This window comes from Pinus tabuliformis, chromosome J (genome assembly GCF_031772625.1).
Source record: "Pinus tabuliformis cultivar Carrire ecotype Pingquan chromosome J, CPIR1, whole genome shotgun sequence".
Taxonomy (NCBI): domain Eukaryota; kingdom Viridiplantae; phylum Streptophyta; class Pinopsida; order Pinales; family Pinaceae; genus Pinus; species Pinus tabuliformis.
Window position 1 is genome coordinate 519,911,930 of NC_142295.1, and position 13,138 is coordinate 519,925,067.

Genomic DNA, 13,138 nt, shown 5'->3' on the forward strand with positions numbered 1-13,138 from the left:
AAGAGAAAAGTCGATTGCCTTCCATTGATGATCTATTTCCTGAATACCTCAATGAGCTGCAGGAAGATACAATTCTAGATAGGAAGGTGAGGACAATGTGCAGAGCAGATGTTGAGTACCCAAGGATTGGACTCAAAGGTTCAAAACCCAGCAGTGCAAAACGCATAGAGATTGGACAAGTGAGGCAACTGTATCCTCGCTTGATTGATTCTTGAAAACCAACTTTTGGTGGTCCAAAAGACTTTTTCAGTGGGAAGGTGTGATCCAAATGGATCCAAGAATGCCCTTTAAGTCTTCATGAAAATTTTTAAAAAAATCGTGCCCAAGGCCAAAAATCCCTTAAAAGATCGAAATTATCATAAGAGGGACACCCTTAGCAAGGTGGAGAAACACTATCGGGAGGCCCAAAACCCATGAAATCGTGAATAAAATAGAGTATGGAGGCATGGAAGAATAGATGCATGGGTGCCGTCAGATTTGGCCGATCAATGGTCTAGATCTAATCGGCAATCGCAATCGGGACTCGCAGAACAGGTTATCGGTGCTCAACACACATATATAGCGACGGTGAATTGGTAGAGTTAATATGGACTATCGATCAAGCGTGCAGATCGACGGCCCATACTACATCACAAGATCACTATCGGAGAATGTAGTGGAGCACTTTATAATGGCTCAAGGGTTATTGCGATGAGCGATTACGATATATCGCATTGCCGTATCGCATCGGAACTATGCAGTGGAGTGGGGCCGACACCAATAAAGGCAGTGATATTATGGACCCGATAATATAATAGGTAGCATTGCATATATTTTGAAGTACGGAGAACTGAGTTTTCCATTGTAAATCACATTTCGCGAACAAACGAAAAACCAAAGGGAAAAGCACTGATGTGATGTTGCGGACCCGAAAGGGTTTATTAATGGTATTGGACAGTATTTCAGGTCCGGGAATGTGGGATTTACAATGTTTTAATGTATTTTCATATTAAACAAAATACACAGAGTCAGGGCCATTCCGATGTGCAATAACGACCGATAGGAAGACCCGATATGGGAATGAAGTGTATTAAAGGACTTTTGAAGTTCGACATATCATATTTTTGGTGGATTTTCTTTGTTAAACTGTATTTTCACTATCAAAATAGAGCACGGATGTTACAAGCGTTTCAGAGGCCCGAAGCACTCTAGCACTACAGAATGGGTGGCCACCTCCTCTCCATGTATTAGGCAATGATTGTATAACGCCGGAGAGGGATTCAAAGCGTTCAAGAGGCCGAGGAGACTAAGAGCCAAAGGTGTGAAATGAACAGGCAACACGGTTGGCTTTAAAAGCCACAGAGAGAGAGCATAATGGAGAGGGCAGTATTCAGGAAAATGCCAAAATAGAGTTTAGGATAAAGAGTATTATGGGAGTCTGTGTACTCATAGAGAACTTGAGAGGTTCAAGCAAGCTCTTATTATTGTATTTCTGTTTGTGTGTGAGGCTTAAACTGAGCTCACTGTTGTAAATAAAACTCTGCTTGAATACATAATAGAGAGGTGACCACTGAAGGATGGACCAGGAGATGTAGCCTAGGAGTATTGGGTGAACTCCTTATTAAATTTTTTGTGTCATGTGTTATCTATTATGTTTTGTTACTGCTTCATTGTCTGTGCATTTTGCAACTTTATCGATCCATTCCATATAATGACATAGACTAATCCATGCACATAGGTCTGTAATACCTTATTAATTGTCTTAGATCTCATTTTCAGATCATGCATATAGAAGGATAATTGAAATTGGTATATCTATAGAAATAGCCAAGAGAGGAACATTTGTGGAGCATGTAAATGTTTACAACAGGGAAAAATTGTAGAAAATTGTACAAAAGGGACAATGCAGAACCTATGTTGACTAAGGAGGTAAGTTTTGTTCAAATGAATTTGGAAAAACAATGAAGAAAGTTGAAATCGGTGAAGTGATTAACTATGGACTTCATGATGGGGATTTTGTTTTGATTAATTGTCCTCCAAGCATCCATAAACATTAATTGGAGGCATTAAAAGCATACATACATTTAGGCTCTACAATGATTATTAACCCTCTCATACATTGGCCACTTGGTGTAGATTTTGATGGGGATGACATTCATGTTTTTGATCCCCAATATTTAAAATCTCAAGCTGAGCTTTCTTAGCTTCTAAGTGTGGATCAAAAAATGTTTAGTTTCCATTGTGGAGAGGCAAACAACACTAAGTGTTGATAATAGATACATTGTTGGCTTCCAAGCTTCTATCTAGAAAATGTATGCTAGATAAAACCACACTGAATCAACTATGAGTGTAGACTTCTAAAAAATTTCCTGAACCAGCAGTCACTAAAGTGCATGATGGAGGGCCTTTTTGGACAACTAGCCAACTTCTTCATACGCTTTTACCTTCGGAATTGAACTGTGAGAAAAATGGGCTTCTTGTAAACAATAGTGAAGTAATATTATTCAATGGTGATAAAACCCAATTGTTGAATTATTTGACTAAATTTTTTAATGCAATTGTTAAGTGTAAAGGTCTACGAGTGGTAGTGAAGTGCTTGAGTTCAGTTAAACATTTTATTTTAATCCTTAGATGGTTTTAGCGCAGGTTTGGATGATTTGGTTCTTGCTCACTGTGTTTCTCAGAGAAAGATATTTACGGAAGATCTAGGAAATGAACTTACTGAAATTTCTAGGCTTATGAAGCATGTGAGGGGAGGAAGATATGATAATTTTGTCATTTCCCAAGTGTATAAGAATCTACTTAGAGTGTGGGAAAATGTTACCAAGGTTATTTCTTCTTCAAGTTCCTTTTTTTTGATGGTTGATAGTGGAAATGCAAGATCTGCTAAGGAAGTGGTTCAACAACATGGCTTCTTAGGGCTTCATATGTTTCTAGGGAGGAAAACGTTTCCTAGAGGTAGGCTTAAAAATATTTTTTCATGTTTTCCATTCAATGGTTCTCATCACTTGGAGCCACACAAGAAATATGATTCACTTGAAGTTTGTGGAATTGTTAAATCATCCTATGTTTTTTGATTAAATCACTGCGAGGCATTTATTCATTCTATCTCTTCTAGAGAAGCTAATTTCTGTCAGAAGATAGGAATGAAAGAACAAGCAACACCTTTTAAGAATCTAATGACTATATTGGGGAATCTAATAACACAAATATTAAATCATACAAAAAATATTGTTAAAAAGGTTGTAATGAGGCATGATGAATATGGAGTGGCTAGAACTAACCTTGGTAGAACGGAGATAGAGAGGCCTTGTTATCACCTCAAAATTACAGAACTTCTAATAAACACTAATAACACAATGAGCATCCATGCTATGTTTCAACCACAAAAGCATAGCTAATGTCTCTTTCTTGGTATTAATCAATTCCTATTCGAAAAGAGTAGCCTTTCTCTCAGCAACCAATACCCTTATTATGGCCTCTTTCTCTATGTGCTAGATGATTTCCATCTCTGCCTGCTTAAGGGCTGGTAAAATTTGTGACTCAATAGATTCAACAAACTGTCGCATCACCAATGTTGCTCAAATAGAACATCAATACAATGTCAAACCATAATGGCATCAATAGAAGACTTATCTAGCATGATACCACCATGATAATAACACAAAAACTATGCAGATTAGCACATCACAAAAACTGGCATATGGAATCACCAACACAATGATCTCAACCTTAATTAAAACAACTCAATACAAATTTCTCAATACCCTAGCAATAAAAACTTTAACCATACAAGCAACAATTACTAGCATTCATACAGTGACAAAGCCCTAGCTCATCATCATTTCTGCTGCAAACCCTAGCTCATTACCCTGACAACAATAGCATAACCTCTACTCACAATAATACCAAATATATCTGGATCATAAAACCTTTCTGCCCATTTATTGTGACAAGCCCTACCAGCATACATTCATAAAATCCTAGCAGCAATCATACTCTTACCATGCACCTAATTGCCATGTTAACCATCAAAATACACTAAAATACGTAGGCAGTAGGATGTTATAAATTTACTTAGCCAGACCCATGTTATGTGACAAACTCTTTGTATTAGTACCATACAATAGATAGTTTCACAATTCATTAACTATAGAACAGTATTGTTACAAACCATAAGGTAGCCAACCACTCATCAAGGTATTAAACCCATACATTACATGCTCTCCTAGGTCAAAAACATATATATGAACTATATCAAACTTTCATACAACACTCTGTCCCTATAACCACATCAGTTAGTACCATGAATAATGTCTTTCCATTAAACAAGTTTTATTTTGCCCTCAAGAAAACTGATCCAAACACCTCATCCCTCAACCATACAAATTAATAGACTTATACTTTGCCCTTACCAACATATATCTCAACATGGCTCACACTTAGCTAAAACAAAACAATTCTACCATACTGACCAAGGGACACACCATAGCAATATATCAAAAAAATGAGAGCTACAAGATCATCTGTGGCAGCATGATCCCTACAAGCATATTGTTAGCACAAGGAATACACAACAATAGCAATTCTCTGACTCTATGCTATACTTATTATATTTGCTTCATATGTCTTTAATCTCTGTCATGCACACTAGTAATTGTCTCAATCATTAGTTCTGGAATAATGTAGCTCCATTCTCACCAGCAACTCATTCCAACACACATGATCATGCACATAGTTACACATACCACGCATTGTCTAACAATCTCGTGCTACAGGTGCCATACTCCATTCACTGGAAAATAATTTGTATGATCACTTTGCCATCATAGTCAGATTTAATTTTTCCATGCACACAGGTTCCTTTTGGCTCAAGTCAATCTTTGCTAATGCCACTCCAAACACAAATAATGTTCTCACACTGCATTCTGACTAGATTCCATGCACACATGTGTCTCAGAGACTTCATACACACCATCATAATATGCTTTGACAATCATGCATTTGATCCTTTATACCTGAGCTAGAAAAATTCAAAAGAAACAAAAACATAAAATATATGTGCCTATGTCAAAGAAGTGATAAGTTAGAATGATCCATCTTTAGAGCCAGCCCGATCTGCAGAAAATGCAATCTTCAAAATGCTCAGATTGATCACCCTAAAGTGCACTCCCAATTGTCTAATCACCTTGCATATTTAACCAAGTTGATTTGTTGATTACCATGGGAAAATACCCTAGATTCTTTGATGGCATTTCAAAACTAATGATGGACCAATTTAACCAAATTAATAAAATAATCTTTAAGTGGGGCACTTGGACAATAATTAACTGTCGATGACCACAATTTGCCATTAAATACACTATATGTTATCTCTAGAAATTAATTAAACAAAAAAAAAATTGTTGGACTTAGTCATGGAAAAATGCTACAGGGATTACAAGCTCACCATAGGCTCATAGACAATGTTGTTAGTAGTAGCACATAGTCCATCGGCATTAGGAAACTAAAGGCACTACTTGATGGGAATTTTTTTTTTTTTGACAGGATTGTATTCTCACCCACTAGGCATTTGTTTAAGGTGACTGGCATTTTTCCAAATAAGGGGGCTGATTTGGCTTCAAATTCATTGAAAGTAAAGACAGTCTGATATGACTCCCCTCATTATAAGTTGATATGGCAAGGATTTGAAAGCATTTGAATTGCAAAAAGTGGGTGTGTGGTTAGAGAGAGGTCTCTTTCTCATTCATTTCCACCACTCAAATACTTCCCTGACAGTAATGGTTTCAAAATAGGAGAGAACCCAATTGGTAATTTTTCCTAAGCAAGTCCTAGCTCTAAAAGACAAGGTTTCTATTCTTGAATATTGAATTTTAGATGTAAACATCATGAGCATGAGTTTTAAGAAAGCCTATAAGTTCTGAATGCAAACAAAAATTCAAAGATTGACCTGCATATTCAGGGTCTCAAGATTCAAAGGCATGAGTCTAAAACTCATAACTTCGAAGAGAATAAAATATGAATGGGGATTGAAAGCCATAAAAGAGGAAGATCGATGCATCACCTAAAATATAACCAATTCAAGTAACCAGTGAATAAAGTTGATGATAAGCATTGCTGCTGCCAATGCAAGTAGAGTGGAAGTACTGAAAATTGAATATCAGATTCCTTCCTTTTTTTTGTTATGAAATGATCCGGATTTAAACAGGAACACAACAGATTATAGAGATAACCATAAATATAGAGATGCGATATTCATAAAAATAGAGATGCAGTGGAAATAATACTTCATTTCATTAATGGAGAATATTGAAATACGCTTACAAATAGAAATAAACCAGCTAGGGCGATGGTAGCTTATCTATGAGAAGAGATGTGTCGGCTACATGCCTCTGAACTGTTTCGAACTATGTTACAATGAGGCTCAATGGCCTATTTATTGTTGAGAAACAATGGAAAACCCTTCATATTCCAAAACCTAACCCTAGAAGATGAAACGCCAAATTGTGGGCCCCGTTTTTGGGTAAGTTGGTACATCAACTTCCCGGGGTCGCGAATTGGTCGTACTATCTCCGTTTGACGCGCATGATAGCCCGTTGGAAAGATCTCTCAGAGGACTATGACGGAAAAGATGATTTTTATCAAAAAAATCGCTGGCGGTGGATTTCCCAAAAAACGTCGTTTAGGGCCTCAAAACGGCTTCAGAAAAAAAACGTCGTTTAGGGCCTCAAAACGGCTCCGGAAGTTTAGGACCCAAAAAACTGCTAAAAATAGTAAACTATGTTATAATTAAGGAAACTGAAAAACTGAAAGAGACAGTTGTGGGGGTCCAAATGGGATAGGTGGGTGGCCACCAACATCCACTTGGATCATTCCTCCCCCCTTAGGAAGCAATGGTCCCCATTGCGTTGAGTTCCTCCCTGAGATGAGGAAGCTTCTGCTGAGCTGGGTCTCTGGTGAGATGTTCTGCAATCTCTGATGTGTCCAGAAATGGTGGGGAGCATGGTCGGTGACGGTCCACATTGAACACTCGGTGCAAGCGAAGGAATGGAGGAACGCTGTGCTTCAAAGCATTGTTTCCCGTAGCCTTGTTACTGGTGTAAGGACCATGTCGAAGTGGTCTGAGTTTCTGATGGGTTCTGGTAAGGCGCTCCCCCTGCAAATGTAACCAAACTTTTTCATCCACCTAAAACTTGTGTGGTACCCCTCCAGGTAAGGAGAAGTTGTTCTTGTGTTCTGTCACGACTGTATCCCTCTGTTGCTGCTGCTGTGTGGAGGAACCCTTCGCGGGGGTCATGGATGTAGCAACGATCTTCCCCTTACTTTGGGAGCGAACTAGACAAAAAATAAATTTCCTAGTCTGTGAGATGAGCTTGCTGCCTTTCTTAGCAGTAATCAAAGAGGTGACGGTAGGTGGGGCTACCTCCGGTATCCTGTATAATGAATTATCCAAAGAAATGATGACAACGCGAGGCCTTGACTCATACACAGCATGTCGCCTCCACAAGTATGGCTGGCCTAATAGTACATCACAAACATCCAGAGGTGTAACATCACACAATACCTCGTCTGTGAAGGGCTTGATGCTATAGGGAAGGCGGCACTGCTGGCGAACTTTGAGATCTCGTCCTTCGTGAAGCCAACCGATACTGTATGGCTGTGGGTGTGGTGTAGTTGGTAGGCCCAACCGCTTCACGACCTCTGCTGAAATGAGGTTCTTTTGGCTGCCACTGTCGACAATGAATTGCAGCGGGAAACCCTTCACCCACATCTGTGAGTGGAAAAGACGTTCCCCCTCCTCTGGATATTCGGGCTCATTTTTCTGGATCTTGGCAGTAGCAACAGTGGCGCTGGGATCCGCATCAATGATCTGCTTTTCTTTGTCATTCCCCTTCTCGGGTTCTGACTCAGAGTCGGAACATGCATCTGATTCAGAAGCCTTCAACTCGGCCACCAGCGACTGCTTGGTCCGACACTCACTTGTGTTATGAGTGGGACTCTTGTGGAACTCAGACCACTTTCCTGTGTCCTTCTTCGGCTTTGTGGTGTTGTTCTTTTCTGACGGGTTGTCTTGGGTCACCCCGCCTTGGCTTTGTCCTTTGGGCTTTGGATTTGCAGATACAAAGTCTCGCTTCTTCTGTTTGAACTTTTGCTCGATTTTGACAGCGTATCGGTATGCTGTGCCGAGTGAGGAGATGTTCAAAAACTCCATCTCTTCCTGGATGTATCTGTGTAGGCAGCTGCGGTATTTGAGTACCAGATGCAGCTCAGAATCTTTGATACCCAATTGTGTGCGAAGGGTATGAAAAATGTTTGTGAACTCTGGCACATCTTGGTCTCGTCCCTGCCGTAGGGTGGTCCATTTGATGTATTTGTCCTCATAGCTTTTGACAGGGTAGTACTGCTCCTTGATGGCATCCCGGAAGTCATTCCAAGTGGGTGCGGCTGAAAACAGTGAGCCTGTACTTTCATCCTTCTGTTCGCAGTAGGTTTCCCACCAGTCCTTGACGTGGGGGGCTGCTTTGAGAAGAGCGAAAACAATCTTTTCCCGACTTGAAAATTCATGAACAGAAAAATACCCATCGAGCAAATTTAACCATTTATCTACGGCATCTGCATCTATTTGACCCTCGAAGATGGGGATTTCAAAATTTACTTGTACCTTAAATGGTGTGGCATTTCCAGAGTAACTGTTGGAAGCCGATGCGTCGCCTCTAGGTAGCCGCTGAAGGATTTGGGCAAAGTTGTCCATCATCGCGTTCCTTTGTCGCTCGAGGGCTTCTTCGAGCAATATTCTGATAGGATCTCCTGCCCCCTCGTCTTTCTTCTCATCCGCCATGGGAGGTCGTCGAGATTTGCGAGGCTGGTCTTGCAAAGGTTCGACCAATTCAAGCCCTAACTCCTTATATCCCGACCTCGTTGGGGACATGCAAAGAAAAACAGAGAAAAAGTAGATCGCTCTGATACCACTGATCAAGATTTAAACAGGAACGCAACAGATTATAGAGATAACCATAAATATAGAGATGCAATATTCATAAAAATAGAGATGCAGCGGAAATAATACTTCATTTCATTAATAGAGAATATTGAAATACGCTTACAAATAGAAATAAACCAGCTAGGGCGATGGTAGCTTATCTCTGAGAAGAGATGTGTCGGCTACATGCCTCTGAACTGTTTCGAACTGTGTTACAATGAGGCTCGAGGGCCTATTTATTGTTGAGAAACAATGGAAAACCCTTCATATTCCAAAACCTAACCCTAGAAGATGAAACGCCAAATTGTGGACCCCGTTTTTGGGTAAGTTGGTACATCAACTTCCCGGGGTCGCGAATTGGTCGTACTATCTCCGTTTGACACGCATGATAGCCCGTAGGAAAGATCTCTTCGAGGACTACGACGGAAAAGACGATTTTTATCAGAAAAATCATTGGCGGTGGATTTCCCAAAAAACGTCGTTTAGGGCCTCAAAACGGCTCCGGAAAAAAAACGTCGTTTAGGGCCTCAAAACGGCTCCGGAAGTTTAGGACCCAAAAAACTGCTAAAAATAGTAAACTATGCTATAATTAAGGAAACTGAAAAACTGAAAGAGACAGTTGTGGGGGTCCAAATGGGATAGGTGGGTGGCCACCAACATCCACCTGGATCATGAAACCAGCTCACAAAAAGATAGAAAAGATAGATCAACGCCTTAGAATTCAGCCTCTTCAAGGGGGTAACCTCCTTTACATTACAAAAATGAACAATTCATGGATGATACAAATGACAAGACCTTCTTTCTATATATAGGATTCTAAGGGGTCATAATATAATCAGAGTCGACATAACAATAATAATGTAAGGGCACAATAATAACAATATGGGGACTACATGGGAACAACAATATAATAAGGGGGTTGTAATAATAACAATAAGGCGTTAGACTAGTAGTATAGGGACCTAACATGCCCTCTCCTTCAAAAAGTGTTGTCCTCAATGCTTGAGTAGTTATTGCTGCTTCTGTATAAAATTCTTGTCCTCCCATGTAGAATCTCTAGTGGGTAAGTTCTTCCACTTGATGAGATACCCTGAAATTGATTGATTTCATAGCTGTTGGGTTCTTGTTTCTGTGACTGCTCCAGGCTCCAATATGATTTTTCCTTCCTTATCAAGTTCTGGCAATATTATTTGAACTGGGATCTTCTACAACTTTTGAATGAGTGGCCACACTTCTTCATCCTTCTTCCATTCATACTTTGCTTCATTTATCCAATTTGGTTGGATAATAGAAATGGCACACAACAATGCATCCACATCCTCATCCTTTCTTGACAGTGCATCTGTCACAACATTTTGCTTCCCTTTTTTGTAGATGATTTCAAAGTCATAACCCAACATCTTTGTGACCCATTTTTTGTTTCTCTTCAGAGGATAATCTTTTTTCTAAAAAGCATTTAATACTATCATGATCCGTTTTTACCTTGAAGTGTCTTCCCATTAGGTAAGGTTGCCATTTCTTAAGTGCGTGTAGTATTTCAAACATTTCCTTCTCATAAATAGCTTTCTTGAGGGACGTTTGTTTATATGTATGTAACCATAAAATACCCAATCGCCTACATCAAAAATACGATCATTATGATGTTGATATGCCTATTGTTTCATTCGATTCTGCACCAAAGTGGTGTTATCCTTTAAAAGTCGGAGAATTTTTTGTTGATGGTCGATGTGATATTTCAGTGTTTGAATCTTTTTCTTCTTGAGATGTCCTTCTATATTGAGAGTTTGAGGAGTGATAATTTCTTCCAATGCATTACAAGATATGGTTGGATTCATTTCTTGATGCTTTATGTGATCTTTCACTTCTTGAACATTTTTCTTCTTGATATATCCTTCTATATTGATAGTTTTAGGAGTGGTAATTCTGGTCATTGCATTACAAGATATGGTCGGATTCGTTTCTTCTTTCTTGATGTGGTCTTTCACTTCTTGAACCTTTTTCTTCTTGATATGTCCTTCTATCTTAAGATTTTGAGGAGTAGTAATTCTTTCCAATGCTTTACAAGATATGATCAGATTCATTTCTTCTTTCTCCGGGGTTGGTTCCTGGTGTATATACTCTTCTTTTGACGTTTCTTGATCCTTTTCCTCCTCCTCTCCATAATCAATGTAAAATAATTTCTTCTCAGCACACTTATGACCTTTAATGTATTTGTTATCACAATTGTAACAAAGCCCTTTTTCTATTTTTTCTTCCAATTATTGTGGTGTAACCCTTGTAGGTTGTGGAAGGCTAGGAGAAACAACACTTCCATCTTTATAGTTGTGAGGGGTAGACTTCCTTGCTGCCATAATTTTTCTTTCCACTTTGTGACAAAGCCCTTTTTCTCTTTTTTCTTCCAGTTGTTGTGGTGTTGCCCTAAAGAAGGTGTTTCTCTTTATATCCTGATAATGTACTATCATTTCCTCCGTGAAAATTGACCACGTACCAAGTTGTTTATGAGAACAAAGCCGTTTATACAATAAAAATTGATCTACCTCCAAATATGAAGATGTAATACATACCTTTTGTAATAGTGGTACACCATGTAGATCAAAATATTTCTCCATCTGTAGTATCCAATTTACCATATCCTTGCCATCAAACTTCCTCATCTCGCTTTTTCTTGATTTTAGGAGCTCAATATTGAAATCACTGTAACTCTATAATTTTGGATCTTTAGGTTCTGAAATTTCAGTCTATAATACCCTTCTAAGTCCTCTTTCTAACCCCACAAGTCTGATTTCAATTGGATTCTCCAATGAAGAGTTATGCAAAATCTCCCACGGTGACCTGATTATAGACTAGTTTAGTAGAGAAAACTTGTACAAAGTGCCATGTGTCACTGTTTGTTACAAAATTTCAATCTAATGCTCAGAGAGAAGGTTATGATGATCTTCCCAAGGTCACCTGTTTAGGGTGTGATTTGGGAATTTGCAAAACCCCTAACTTCTCAAATCATATATCCCAACATATAGCGAGCCAAGCTTTGAAATTCAGACCTGAGGTTCAAACCGGTTTCTTCTCAAATGGGTTTTTTCTTAGCTTCTACAACTTCGTAGCTAAGACATTATAGCAAAAATTTCATGATGACCTATTTTACATGAAATTATGGAGCTTGCAAAAACCCTAACTTCCTCAGATCATATCTCTGAAAATATAGCTAGACAAGATCTGAAATTTGGACCTGATGTTCAACGCGATTTCTTCTCAAATGGGTTTTGTTTTACGCTTCTGAAACGTCACAGAAAAAAAATTTATAGTGAAAATTCCACGATGACCTGTTTGTAGTAGAAAAACCCTAGAATCCAAATCTCTGATACCAAATGTTATGAAACTAGCTCACAAAAAGATAGAAAAGATTGATCAATGCCTTAGAATTCAGCCTCTTCGAGGGGGCAACCTCCTTTACATTACACAAATGAAAAATTCATGGATGATACAAATGACAATACCTTCTTTCTATATATAGGATTCTAAGGGGTCATAATATAATCAAAGTCGACATAACAATAATAATGTAAGGGCACAATAATAACAATAGTGGACTTCTATGGGGCACAATAATAACAATATGGGGACTACATGGGCACAAAAATATAATAAGGGGATTGCACTAATAACAATAAGGGGTTAGACTAGTAGTATAGGGACCTAACATTTTTCCCTGTATAACACCCACTTCATTATCAATATTCTTTGTAATTTTGCTTGCATTTCATGTATTGGTTGGTGAATCTATAGTGGCAAGCCTAATAGAGAGTTTGAAAAATGGAATGACTTCAGCCCAAATACAAGAGCAATGTTGAATTTTCTCAGAGGGCTTAGGTTAGCACCTGCTAACCTACTCAAAATATTTCCAAACTATATGAAAAACATAATGTCAGACAAATAGATAAATCTAAAAACTTGAAAGTGCAATAGCCTCCACTAATGTGGAATCAAACCAGATACAACAAGATCATAACATGGTCAAAATCGAGACAGACAACAGAACAAAAAAAGATTAACATAGACTCAAAGCCAATAGAAGGAACAAGATAATTATTGCATCTATTAGGTCTGCTGCTAAGAAATACAAGGGGAAGCCCTCTATTTATAGCAACCTGGGAGGAGTCCATCATTTATGAAGGATAGTTG